Raw genomic sequence first — 12,697 nt, 5'->3', positions numbered from 1 at the left:
TTTAAAGTTTAGTTGATCAGAATGACAATATGTATAACTTCCAAATTAGTTGCATAACTTTGATTGGTTTAAAAATTTAAAATGATATTAACAGTAACAAAGTTGATCAAAGTGATTACTAATTAGATGCAGATTGTTGCTAATAGTTATAATTTGATCATAAAATAATGCTATTATAAGATAGGTGACATTCAGCTGTATGTTGAAGACTTGTCATTAAGACATATTAGCTTATATGTCATTAGTATTTTGAGATATCATATTTTTTCTGTATCTCACACTTGAGATGTTTTTAAATAGATTTTGTTTTAATATAAGTTAAAATTTTACATTTAAAGTATATGACATTTATATAAACATTGTTTTTGTATTCTCACAATTTTTTTTTAGTTTTTTAGTGAAAATAACAACACACTTTCTTAGTTTCAGCATTTGTTGATTCTGAAACTAATTGTATATAATTAGTATAGAAAATAGAACTTTTATAACATATTTTGAGTTAACTCTAACTTAGAACCAATTATAAACTACAGGTTTAAAAGTTAACAATGTTTGAGGATAAACTTTATGAGCTGAACTGTTTTGATCCTTGTAAAAAAGTGACCCGAAAGGTAGTTCTGAAAGTTCAAGATGCAATGGGCAACAAGTGCAAATTTATAATGCATCCAAATCAACAAATGTTGAAGTTGATAATTTTTCTTGTATTTATAAAAAAATGATTTAATTATAACATTTTATTTAAATTTTCGCTGACATTAAGCTGATAAATTTGATCAGTCTTGTAAGTAAGTTTTGCTGAGCTGAACACTAATATTCTTTTTAGAATAAAGACCAAATACTCTGAGAAATTCAACATTGGAAAAAACGAAATTGAATTAAATTACAATGGAAATGCTGTTATTGACACTGACACACCAATTTCAATAGGCTTTAATGGTGGAGATGAAATATGTGTATATAAAAAGTAAATATAGTTCTAAGAGTATTTAAGTTTCATAATTTCGATTACAATGCTTATTTATTTGAGAAATTAATGCCCCTAGATATAAAATTTGCGACTATTCAATGACTTAAACTTACTAACAAATTCATTATTTATATAGGACTTCTAAAGATATTGAAAGTATAGGAAAAACTTCCAATTTGAATGAAAGCAGCTTGCAATTTCCTTTGTGTAACAAACCTGTATCTAATGTAGTTTCAAAGCCTGAGGATAATGATTTAGGCCAAAAATCAAAACCAGAAACCAGTTCAAATGAACATGAAGTTAATGACAGTATTGTTGACTCTTCAACAAGTTGTAGTACCAATGCTACTATTGCATGTGATTTAAATAGTGTAAATGAAAGCAAAACTCTGAAAAACAGTAAAACTCTGTACTACAAAATTAATAAAAACAATGATTTAAAAAGGTATTACTTGAAATAATGTAATAAAAATGTAAAATGTTATACAACCTGATGCTTGAAAAACATGTTAAATTATTATTTTAATTTGATTTAAAAACTACGTTTATAACTAGAAGAAGTAGTAATAAAACCTTATTACAGCCTATCGTCTTTTGAACGACATTAGTTTGTATAATTTGATTTTACTTAAATTATTTTCAGAATTATGACTGAATTTTGTAAAGCTCGAGGACTTGAAAGAGATCTCGTATGTTTCATGTATAATGGTAAAGAGGTGTTCGAAACAGACACAGCTAAGTCTATCGGACTAAAAGAAGGAGACAATATTGATTGTTTTGACAGGTAATCTAATTTAATATGATGTATTTCGTAGCAGCAGTTAATTTAGACAGTTAATGTTATAATAGATATTAGGTTTAACTTTACTACTGATAGGTTTGTATTCTTGAAACATTAGAAATATCAAATAATTAACAATTAATAAATTTTTAGAATATTCATTCCTTATGTATGATCTAAATATGCTAACAACAATATACAAGTAAACTAAAAATAATTTAACTCTTAGGGATTTTGTTAGGAGCCAAAATGTTGATCAAAACTTTTTACAAACCTGTGGCCAAGTTGAACCAAGTAATAAAATGCCAGAAGATCAAATAATACCAAAGCAAGTAAGCAGCGAGAATGAGAATGACAATAAGAACATTTCAGGTGAAAACACATTGTCTGCTTCAAAACATGAAGGCAGTTCAAATGAAGGCATTTTAAAACAACCTGAAAGTGCTGAGATAGCAACTTGCAATGATGATAAAAACGCTGAAAAACCAAAAAACATAGAAGCTGGTGATGAGAATAACCAAGTATCTGCTACCACTTCAAAAGAACTAGCAGAAAAAAAGACTGTTAGAACTCGAATGACTACAAACGTAAACAATAGTATGGAAAGGTAAGTTGAAGATTCTCGAGAGGTATCGTTTAATTGCTTTAAAATTTTCAAAAACTAAAGGTTTAGTTATTTAATTTGAAAAGAGAATATGTGAGTTTTAAATTTCAAGGTCGTGAAATTTCAGATAGTGACACGCCAAACTCTATTGGATTGAAGGAAGGCGATAAAATTGATGTAGTGGACAAGTAAATAGATGTTTTTCCAATACAAAAGTGTTGATATTTAAAATTTAAGCATTTTTTTATAGCAAAATCAGTTACTTTGCGTAACAATATTCGTTTACTTATTATTATTCTGAATTTGCCATCTTAAGTCAACTTAATAATAGAATGTTGACATGATTACAAATTTTAAGTTATTTGAGAACAATTAATGTTTTGTTAATCGTTCAGCATGGACTTATGTTTTAAATTTAGTAATTCTAAAGGAATGAAAAAGCGATATCATTAATGGTTATCTGTTGTAATTTTTAATTGACATAAGTTGTTATTTTGAACTATTTTTTTGCAGAGAAAACGAAAATATTTTAAATTATAAAACTGACATGCTTTTTTTCTTAATAGTAAATATGTACTGAATTTATTTACACCTCGATAAGCTAAACTTAAGGTTTTATTTTAGGCCTAAGCCGCAGCCATTTTCCAAAAAAAATCATATGCAACCAACTACTAATTCCATTGAATCGTTATCTCCGAAAGGTTTAAAATCTTCAGATCAGGAAAGTCTTAGTGATAAAGAAAACTGTCACGACCTTGCGAACAAGCATATAATAGAGAACGAAATTAAAGGAACACCAGAGTTAGGTACAGTAAACAAACCAGAATATTATTGCTATAAAGGAGATAAAAATCTACACGTTGAAAGAGGCTACGCAAAAGCTATGGACGATAATGAAATAAGATGTTGTTTAAATTTATCATGTGAGATCGAACCTACTGAGGTTTCTTTGAAAATCATTAACCAGGAAGGAAGAAAAAGAAAGTTCAGAGTCAACATGAGACAGAAAATGGGAAAGTTAGTTTGTTAAACTGTTATAAAAATATATAATAATTTATATGGTATTATGTTAATAGTTAAAATGATAAATTATTAGAAATTTTCTAATAAGATTTTGTTTTTTTAAAGTATAAAAGCTACTGTAATCGTGAACTGGCCCACTGCCTTAGTTTTTTATCAAAAAACAATCAAACATTAACAGTAGATAGAAATATAACTCTAAAATAAAAGTTTTCATATTTATAGTACAATTCTGTACAACCAGCATTTTTCTAAACAATAATATTTGTAGGTTGATAACCAAATACTGCAAGAAAGAAAATATTAGTGAGAGTTGCTTGTGTTTCCGCTTCGGCTCCAATTTTGTCCATCCCGCGGATAGTCCTGTGTCGCTTGGAATTAAGGATGGAGATGTAGTCTTTGCTCAACATTTTTAGTTTTACTACTTTTTTTTGTTTGAAACAAATTATGCTATCTTCCAGTTTTTCGTTTGTGATGATACATATGTAATTTCTTTTCTTTAGTTTACTTTGTATTTTTCTTTGTGTCAATTAGTTACATCAGATGAAAATTTTTTCGTTTAAAAAATAAAATTTGTTAAAAAACGATGTTTATATTTATGTATTGATTAAGTTTTTGAAAATAAGATGTAGATTAAACCTAAAAAAGTGAGTCTTAAGATTTCTAGACCTTAGTTTTAGTTTAAAAAAAATGTTATATATTTAGTTTTAAAAACATCTAGCGTTAAACAAAAATACAAGTATTTTTAAAAGCCAGTATAAAGTTGTTTAAAAAAGGATATAACGTTACAAAAAACATTCATTTTTAGAGCTCAAATTTGTTTCAACAAAATTAATCATAAAATTTTTTTACTTAACCTTTTTGCAGTTTAATAGGGTCAGTTTACCTAAAACATAAACTATTAATTTACAGTAAGATACAAATTACCAACTGTCATTTAAACATTTTACGCCGTGAATGGAATTGTTTTTTATGATATTTACATGCTTATTGTACTTCTAAAGTGGAAACATAATTCGAATAATTAGTCTATTTTTAAAAGATTAGTTTAGAAACATTTGAAGTTTAGTTAAACCTTAGACTAGTAGTAAAAGACTTTTCAAACTTTTCTGTTTTCAACAAAGTGTTAATTTATTAAAAAAATACTAATAAATTTAAATTATTTTATGTTGGTAAAGAAAAAGATAGTTCTATCGATTGCGTTTTTTGTCTCAAATTAAATATCTAGAACAGTAAAGCTTATGTCTCTCAGAACAATTACGTAAAACCAATTATTTTTTAACTTGAGTAACATAAAAACAAACTAAGTTTTGACAGTTCAATACAAAAGATAAAAACTAAGTTTTAGAACAATAAAAGCGCGAGGATCAACAGAATATCTATGCTGCATACTTCTGTAGTTCTAAAAATAAAGTTGACTAATTAGACCACATAACAGTTGTTAAGTACATATTTGTTTAAAAAACTTGTTGTCTAGTAAATATTATTAAGAGTAAAAAGTACATAGTAGTTGAAGTTGTGCAGTTGTAAATGTAAAGAATTGTAATATTTAGCATTATGTACTACTGAGTTGTCCTGCTCGAGTTGCCCCTGCTTGAAATGTCTCTGCTCGAGTTATCCCTGCTTGAGTTGCCGCTGCTCGAGTTGGCTCTCCTCGAGTTGTCTCTGCTCTGCTTAGCTTTGTATTCACTATTTGTTTACAATCGCTTGTGGAATGATACTTAAACCTGTACTCTTTTAGGGAATTTCTTACTTAACTTACCGCAAGATATTGATTTTGCGGTAATGCTTGTTTAAAATTTGCTTTTATGAGTTCATTTGCGGCAGTCAGCTAAGAGTTTGCGGCAGTGTAGTGAGCATAATGGTCGTTGTCTAAATTGGAGTTTTACACGAGATTTTGATCCGAAAAATAAAAAAAACCTTATAGATACTATTTTTTTTTTCATATTTTAAAGTGGTGCAATTGTGGCAGTGCAACACCCCACGCGACGCCCCTGCTACATAGTAATATGAGGCATATCATGAAACTTTTGACTATTTAGCGATCATTAAATATGAGTTATAAATATAGTTATTAACTTAATTTATATAACTAAAAAATTATTCTAAAATAATAAAAGTTGTTTGTATTGTAAAACCTTTTATATAGGTTTAAATGAAGAAATAACTCAAGACATTTATAAAAATTTAGAGGTGCAAAAAAACACCGAGAATAAAGTCAATAGACTAAAAGCTGACTTTACTGTAATAAATAAAAAGTAAACATGTTGCGTGTAATAATCGTCTAAAAAAATATTTGATTAAAAAAAGAAAGAACTAGATAGAGTTTTTATAAGCTTCTGCTCGTAGTTATATTTAATTTAACTATAATTAAATTATTGTTCTGTTATATTTTTTTTTTTAGTTCTTATTTATTTTTTTCTTACGTTATTTCAACTCTTTATAACAAACTGGATTTTAAAGAAATATTTGTCAACTAAAGTACTTATTTAAGTCGTTATTGAAACATATTGTATAATATATAAATCTAAGTGAAAGTTTTGAAGAAGATTACTTAGGCGATATTAAATTACCCTCGGACTTGTTATACAAATAAACATGTCTCTTTAATTATTAGTGACTTTTTTTGCTCTAGGACTAATTTTGAATTTATTAATAATGTAAAATCAAGACGGTCAATCGACGTAACATAGTTTTCCAATTTGTTATATGACATGACTGTTTTAATCTCTAGGGTATACCTAGAAATCATGTTTCTCCACTTAATATAACAAAAGTATTTAATTTCTCCTAATGTTTGTTTGAACTCCATTATCTTGATAGGCTTATGCAAGTTGTATGTAATGTAAATCAATTTGTATAAGTTATTAAGATGAAAATTGAAACTAACCTTCTATAAAACATAAATACATTAGTCAGCAATAATACAACATTTACGTCAGACTTACAATGTAGTTTTTAGACCGTAATATAAAACATTTTGTGTCTGAATATTACAATTGTAGAGGTTTACTTTTTAAAATTCACTTATTTTTAATTGTTATAATCACTTGAATTACAATAAGATCATACTTTTAAATAATTATAACTGTTTACTTTAAAATCCTACAAAGAAGAGTTCTAAATGTTTGTAAAGTAAACTATTTAATGAATTGTATATGATTAACGAAAAACGTCTGTTAAAGTAGATTGAAAAAAAAAATAATAATGAAAACAGTTTGAAATTAGTGTAGGATGAAAAATAAAAAAATAAGGTAATTAGAATAAATAAAAATTATGTTAAGTTAAAACTAAAAACATTCTCGGCCATCGGGGATTTTTAAGTACCTCAAATTTAGCTTTATAAATTTTATAATTTTAGAAGTTTTTCACAAATTTCTGCACTGCAGTTATATTCTTAGATGTAAGTTCAAGAAATGTATGCTAAAACAATTAACTATTTGTTTATTTTGCTAATTAAAAAAACAAAATAAAAAATGAATTCAAAAAACAATCATAAGATACAAACTTATTTATTTTTAAAATAATTTATTTACAACAACATTAAAGTCGGTTTGAATGTTGTTTTGTGGTTGTTTAAGCCTAAAAGTTAATTTATTGTATATTTTTTATTAAACATACTAAACTTAAAATTTTTAACTAGTTTTCTAATTTATGTGATAAAAACCTCTACTTAGGACGTTTTAAAAGTTTTTTGTATTTTTTTAACCAAAAAGTTTGTACTTTGTAAGATTACCTTTATTTAATTGCTTACCAAACAATTTTAAACTGTTTATTGTCATAGGGAATTATATTACCTATACAAACTGTTACTAAGTTTAACTGCTGAACGGATTATTAAGCTATCTGAATTGTAGTATATGTTGTCAATAAAGATTGTTGGTAGATATTTTTGAAAAGTTTTTTTCTTTGTTAAGTACAGTAACTGATTTTTTTTTTCATAAAACTTTGTTTAAAATAATTTTAAAGATGCTTTAATTGTGTTTTTGTTTCTGTTAAAAACCTTGTTTAATGTAAGTTTATATACTATACCTGCTTAAACTAAATTTTTATTAATTTTTGTAATTTTTGTGCTAAAAATCTCTACATAAGAGGTTTCATAAGCGTTTTTATATTTTTTGTTACTAAAAAGTATATTGATTTATTTTTTTATTAAAACTGACTGTCTAATTTATGTACTAAAACAATATTTTAGAATTTCGGATGCTATAACTTTGTTTTCGGGTCTATTAAACCTTTAAAGTACATTTATTCTTATATTCTCTACTTAAATTGCCTATAAAGTTATGCCTCGCTCAACTACTAATCTTAAATATGTACAAAAGGGTTCTACTGAGGACGTTTAAACGGTTTTTAGATTTATTTTAAGTGAAAGGCTAATTATTGAAAAAAATTAATTGAAACTTATACAATTATTACTTATAGCTACTAAAAATGAGTTCTAGTTATTACGTTAAAAAATATTTTTTATTTTATTTTAATTATAAATTTTTTAATGTTATTTTTCTCTTAAAATTGATCAAATTCCAACCTTTTAATCTATAAATTTGTTTTATTTCGTTTCAACAATTTCTTTTGTGTTTAAAGAGAAAAAGTACATTCGTTTACCAGTTTCAATCATTTTTATATCTTAAAGTCTAAATTCTTTTCAATATACAATTTATAATTATACTTTAAATAAGTAAATGCTACTTTTTATTAGTTTATCTTTAAAGTAGAAACAATTAATAAATTAATGTATGTTAAAAATATCCCTTTGCGTAAATAAATTAAGTTAAAAAGAATAATACTTTAATTTATGCTTTTATTAAGAATATTTAAAATTTGTGTAATTTTAAAAATTATAAAAGTTTTTGTTTAAAACTTTTAAATCACTATTTTAATTTTTACTAAACAAGAATCATTTATTTAATTTATATATAAAATATATTTTGAATAGGTAAGGTTGATTTTTACATGTAATTTTTAAATAAAACTAAATTTTTGAGATATTTTAACCTTAACATAACTAATTTGTACAAATAGCGAAAGTTAGATAAAATATAGTGTAAGACAGAGTTTCCCAAAGTGGGCGATATTGATTTTGGTATGTCGGGGGGCGATAAAGTAAAGGGGCGAAAGGGTGGGCGAAAACTAGTAAGGGGCGAAAAGAGGGCGATTTTAAATTTTTTTGCAGACATTTAGTTTTCACTTTTTAGCTTGCTTTTTTACTTATTTTAGCCTGCTATCAAATATTTGACCCTGAGGTAAAACTTAAACCAAATAAGTCCATTTCGTTTACGTGAAATTTAGAGAAAAATCAAAAAGTTTAGGACTCCTCTTTTCATGTAATTTACATATTTTCATTCATATCTTTTCTCATTTAACAATTACATAGGTCATAGACGAATGGAAATTCTCTCATCATTTCATAACCTGACATATATGCCATTTGTGATCATAACTGCTTTGTAAAAATCTATGTTATCGATTATAAACTATCACCCTATGATATTTCCAATTGTTTCTTGAAAAGTCACTTAGTTAGACAAAAAAAAAACTATTTAAAGTCATATAAGGGGCGAAAGGGTGGGCGAAAACTAGTAAGGGGCGAAAAGAGGGCGATTTTAAATTTTTTTGCAGACATTTAGTTTTCACTTTTTAGCTTGCTTTTTTACTTATTTTAGCCTGCTATCAAATATTTGACCCTGAGGTAAAACTTAAACCAAATAAGTCCATTTCGTTTACGTGAAATTTAGAGAAAAATCAAAAAGTTTAGGACTCCTCTTTTCATGTAATTTACATATTTTCATTCATATCTTTTCTCATTTAACAATTACATAGGTCATAGACGAATGGAAATTCTCTCATCATTTCATAACCTGACATATATGCCATTTGTGATCATAACTGCTTTGTAAAAATCTATGTTATCGATTATAAACTATCACCCTATGATATTTCCAATTGTTTCTTGAAAAGTCACTTAGTTAGACAAAAAAAAAACTATTTAAAGTCAATTTTGCAATAGAATAAAAAAGTTGTAATAAATTAAGATAAATTTTGTAAGTTTTGTTTTGGAGCTTGCACTACTAAATTTAAAAAAAGTAACTTTTGATTATCATGTATTCACATATGCTTATTTCTGTTTGATAATTCTTAAAGAAGTGAGATGGTTATAAAAAGGAAACTGTCTAGAAAGGTTTTTGGCTGTTTTTAATTCAGTTATTGATTATTTTCATTAAAAGGATAAGGTATTGGCAGACAATCTTGTTAAAAGAAAAATAAAAGAAATAAAAATGCTTATATGTCAAACTTATATGGTAAGTTCTACCATCTGAACAAAAATTTACAAGGTAAAATTTTGAACCTTGTGAAAGTTATAAGTAAGATAACCGGTTTTAGAAACCAATTTGAACTGTACGAAAAAATTTTTAAAAATAATCAGTTTGCAAGTTTGGAAAACTGAAAACTTTAAATAAGTGAAGGTGATGTAGAAGTGCTTTTATCTCACCTGAAACAGTTTAAAGGTGACATTGATAAACGGTTTAATTACATTTTTTGATTAAATGTCACGAAGTGGATTATGGATCTCTTCGAAGCAGATCTTTTTGAAGTAAACTTTTATTTATAGGAAACTTTCTCAGACTTACAAACTGATCTTGAACTTAAAGTAAATATTTCGAAAGAACGATAAAAAAGCTTTTTGACTCAACAAAAACTAAAGCAAAAGTTTTCCATCATTTAGGAGGAAGTTAGATTGTTGTTTATAGCTTTTCCTTGTGGGTTGTTGAGAAACCTTAAAGTTCAGTTATCAACATCTTTAGCAAAAGATCTTATCTAGATATTTGTAATTTGTGATTTTTTGGGATATTTCTTATATAACCTGATTTGTATTGTATTTAAGTATGATTTTTTTAATAAAAATCTATTACGTTATTTATTCTACAACAGGTTTGCTTAATGCCTAATGAATATAAATGATGGTAGACTTCCTCTTGAGTTCGCACTTTTCACCAAAAAAAAGTACTTTCTTAAATTTGACTTAAATAAAGTCTATTACTAACTAATTATTAATAAAACAACAATATTTATAATAGTTTATAGCTTATACAGATCTATTATTTTAAATAAATGCTTATTTTATGTTTTAGTTGTTTTTATGTTTATTCATAACATTATTGCATTATAATATATTGAAATCTTCCACTTGTATAAAAAATTATCATGTTTTCTTGAGTTCGCACTTTTTGGTTTTGTTCAAAGTGTGAACTCAAGCGGAAGTCTACTGTATTAATTAAGTGGTTTATGATTTTAAAGTTAGTACTAGTTTTGTTTAGACCTGGTTAATTTTGTAGTTTATATTTGTCGTTTTAAATCACACAAAAAAAATTAATAAAATAGTGATTTAAGCATTTATTTGAAAGATATTTATTTGACAGATATTTGTTATTACTTGTTGAATCTGCATAAATAAAAAAAAAAGATAACCATTAAAGTTTTTATTTCAAAAAAGATTAAGTATAGATTTGAGGTCTCTATTTGAAATGACTTCAATTTTTAACTTCAATTTAAGATTTCAAAGTTAGTTTTACTTTCTCAGCTGAGTTATTATTCTAAAAAAATGTATATTTTAAGGAGATTGAAACGATTAATACAACTATTTTTGTTTTATCTTAGTTCATAATATTTTGAAAGTTAAAATGTGTTTTTTATTTTAACAGTTTAATCCTAGCTTTAAATTTTTCACTATTTTCCTCTGTTAAATTATTAGAGGCTGACAGCTAGATTAAAAATTAATTTCTGAACTGAATTAAATAAGCCATCAAAAAGACTGCTACAGTTACAAAACAAATTTTTAACCTAATAAAAAGTTTTTTTAATTGATTATCTCCTATTCACAGAAATAACTATAAAACCTTTGGTTCGTTTTTTAGTTAGTTTTCTTTAGTTAAAAAATAAAATTGCTAGAGTTAAGGTTTAATTTTTCAAAGGTTATTTCAAATAAAACACTATATAATGGTATTCCACTATTATACATATAGTTAAAAAAGATTAAAATTAAATTTAAACTTTACAACTAACTTGCCTATTGTATTCTTAGTATTAAAATTAATAATTTTACTGTATTAACATAAGCTAGTAATGAAACCAGTTTTCGTGTGAGACAATCGACCAGTCGGTCAATCTTCCTCAAACTAGATGAGCAATGATGTTTTAATATTTATTCCATAATGTGTCAGATAAACTATTTATTCTTTTGTAGTTTTTTAATCTCTGGTATAGAAATATTAAAATATGCTTATTTATAAAATAGTTTAAGTATATTGTGGGGCTTAAATAAGAAATGACTTTTAAATTTCCGAATTTCGTTATATGAGAGATTATTATAATGTCAGGTTTCAGTTAAGATTTTATATGGGTAACTTACGGTCGAGATACAGTCAAATTTCGGCCCGCTAAATAACTTGAAAACTACTTGTGTAACACAAATAAAATTTAGTTTTTTGATAATTAATATTTTGAAAAACGCTTTTATTTTGGTTTTCAATTTACAGTAGTACTTCCTAGATCACAATAGTACTAATCATTTTATTACTATTTTGCTCGAGTTTTTTAATTTTCTTGTATGTTAATTTTTAAATTACGCAGCCCGCAAGTACATTTTTTAGCAATTCAAAACTATAAAGGATTTTTTAGTAAATATGACTTGCTGACTACAAAAGTTGTCTACCACTAACCTAAGGATTTATTAGCTTCAAAACAATAAATATTTAAAGAGAATTGATTACAGAATACATAGGTTTTTTATTAATTAAGTATTTTAATATACTTAACTGGGCTTATTAAAAAAACAACTGTAAATTATTTCCTCAAGCCCTGAAACTACTTTTACCACAGCCCAAAAGTGCATGCATAAGAAGTACTAGACTAAATTACATTTCGAACACAACTTTTTTGGCTAAAAAGTGTGTAGTCGAGAATAAAGTTACTTTATTTTTTAAAATACTGGGAGGCGAATTTTTTTCAAATTTCTCAAAAGGGGGCGATTTCGTAAATTAGTTTGGGAAACCCTGGTGTAAGAATACAGTAAAAAACACTTGAAAATATGCCCGTTTAAAACTGATATTTAAATTTAATTTTTCCAACTCGCATCGGTTTCATCGCTATTTAACTATTTACGATAATGAACTTTCATATAAATAACAGTAAGCTTTTTTTAAACGTTGAACAAGATCTGTTGGCTAAACGCCAAGCCACCCCAAAAACTTCTTATCAATCTTTAAAGAGTTCAAACTCTTTAATCACATTTTCTCTAAAGTCTTCAAGGCTAATAATATTACTT

This window comes from Thalia democratica, chromosome 9, assembly GCF_965202585.1.
Source record: "Thalia democratica chromosome 9, ktThaDemo2.hap1.1, whole genome shotgun sequence".
Classification (NCBI taxonomy): Eukaryota; Metazoa; Chordata; class Thaliacea; order Salpida; family Salpidae; genus Thalia; species Thalia democratica.
This window is presented reverse-complemented; position numbering follows the sequence as displayed.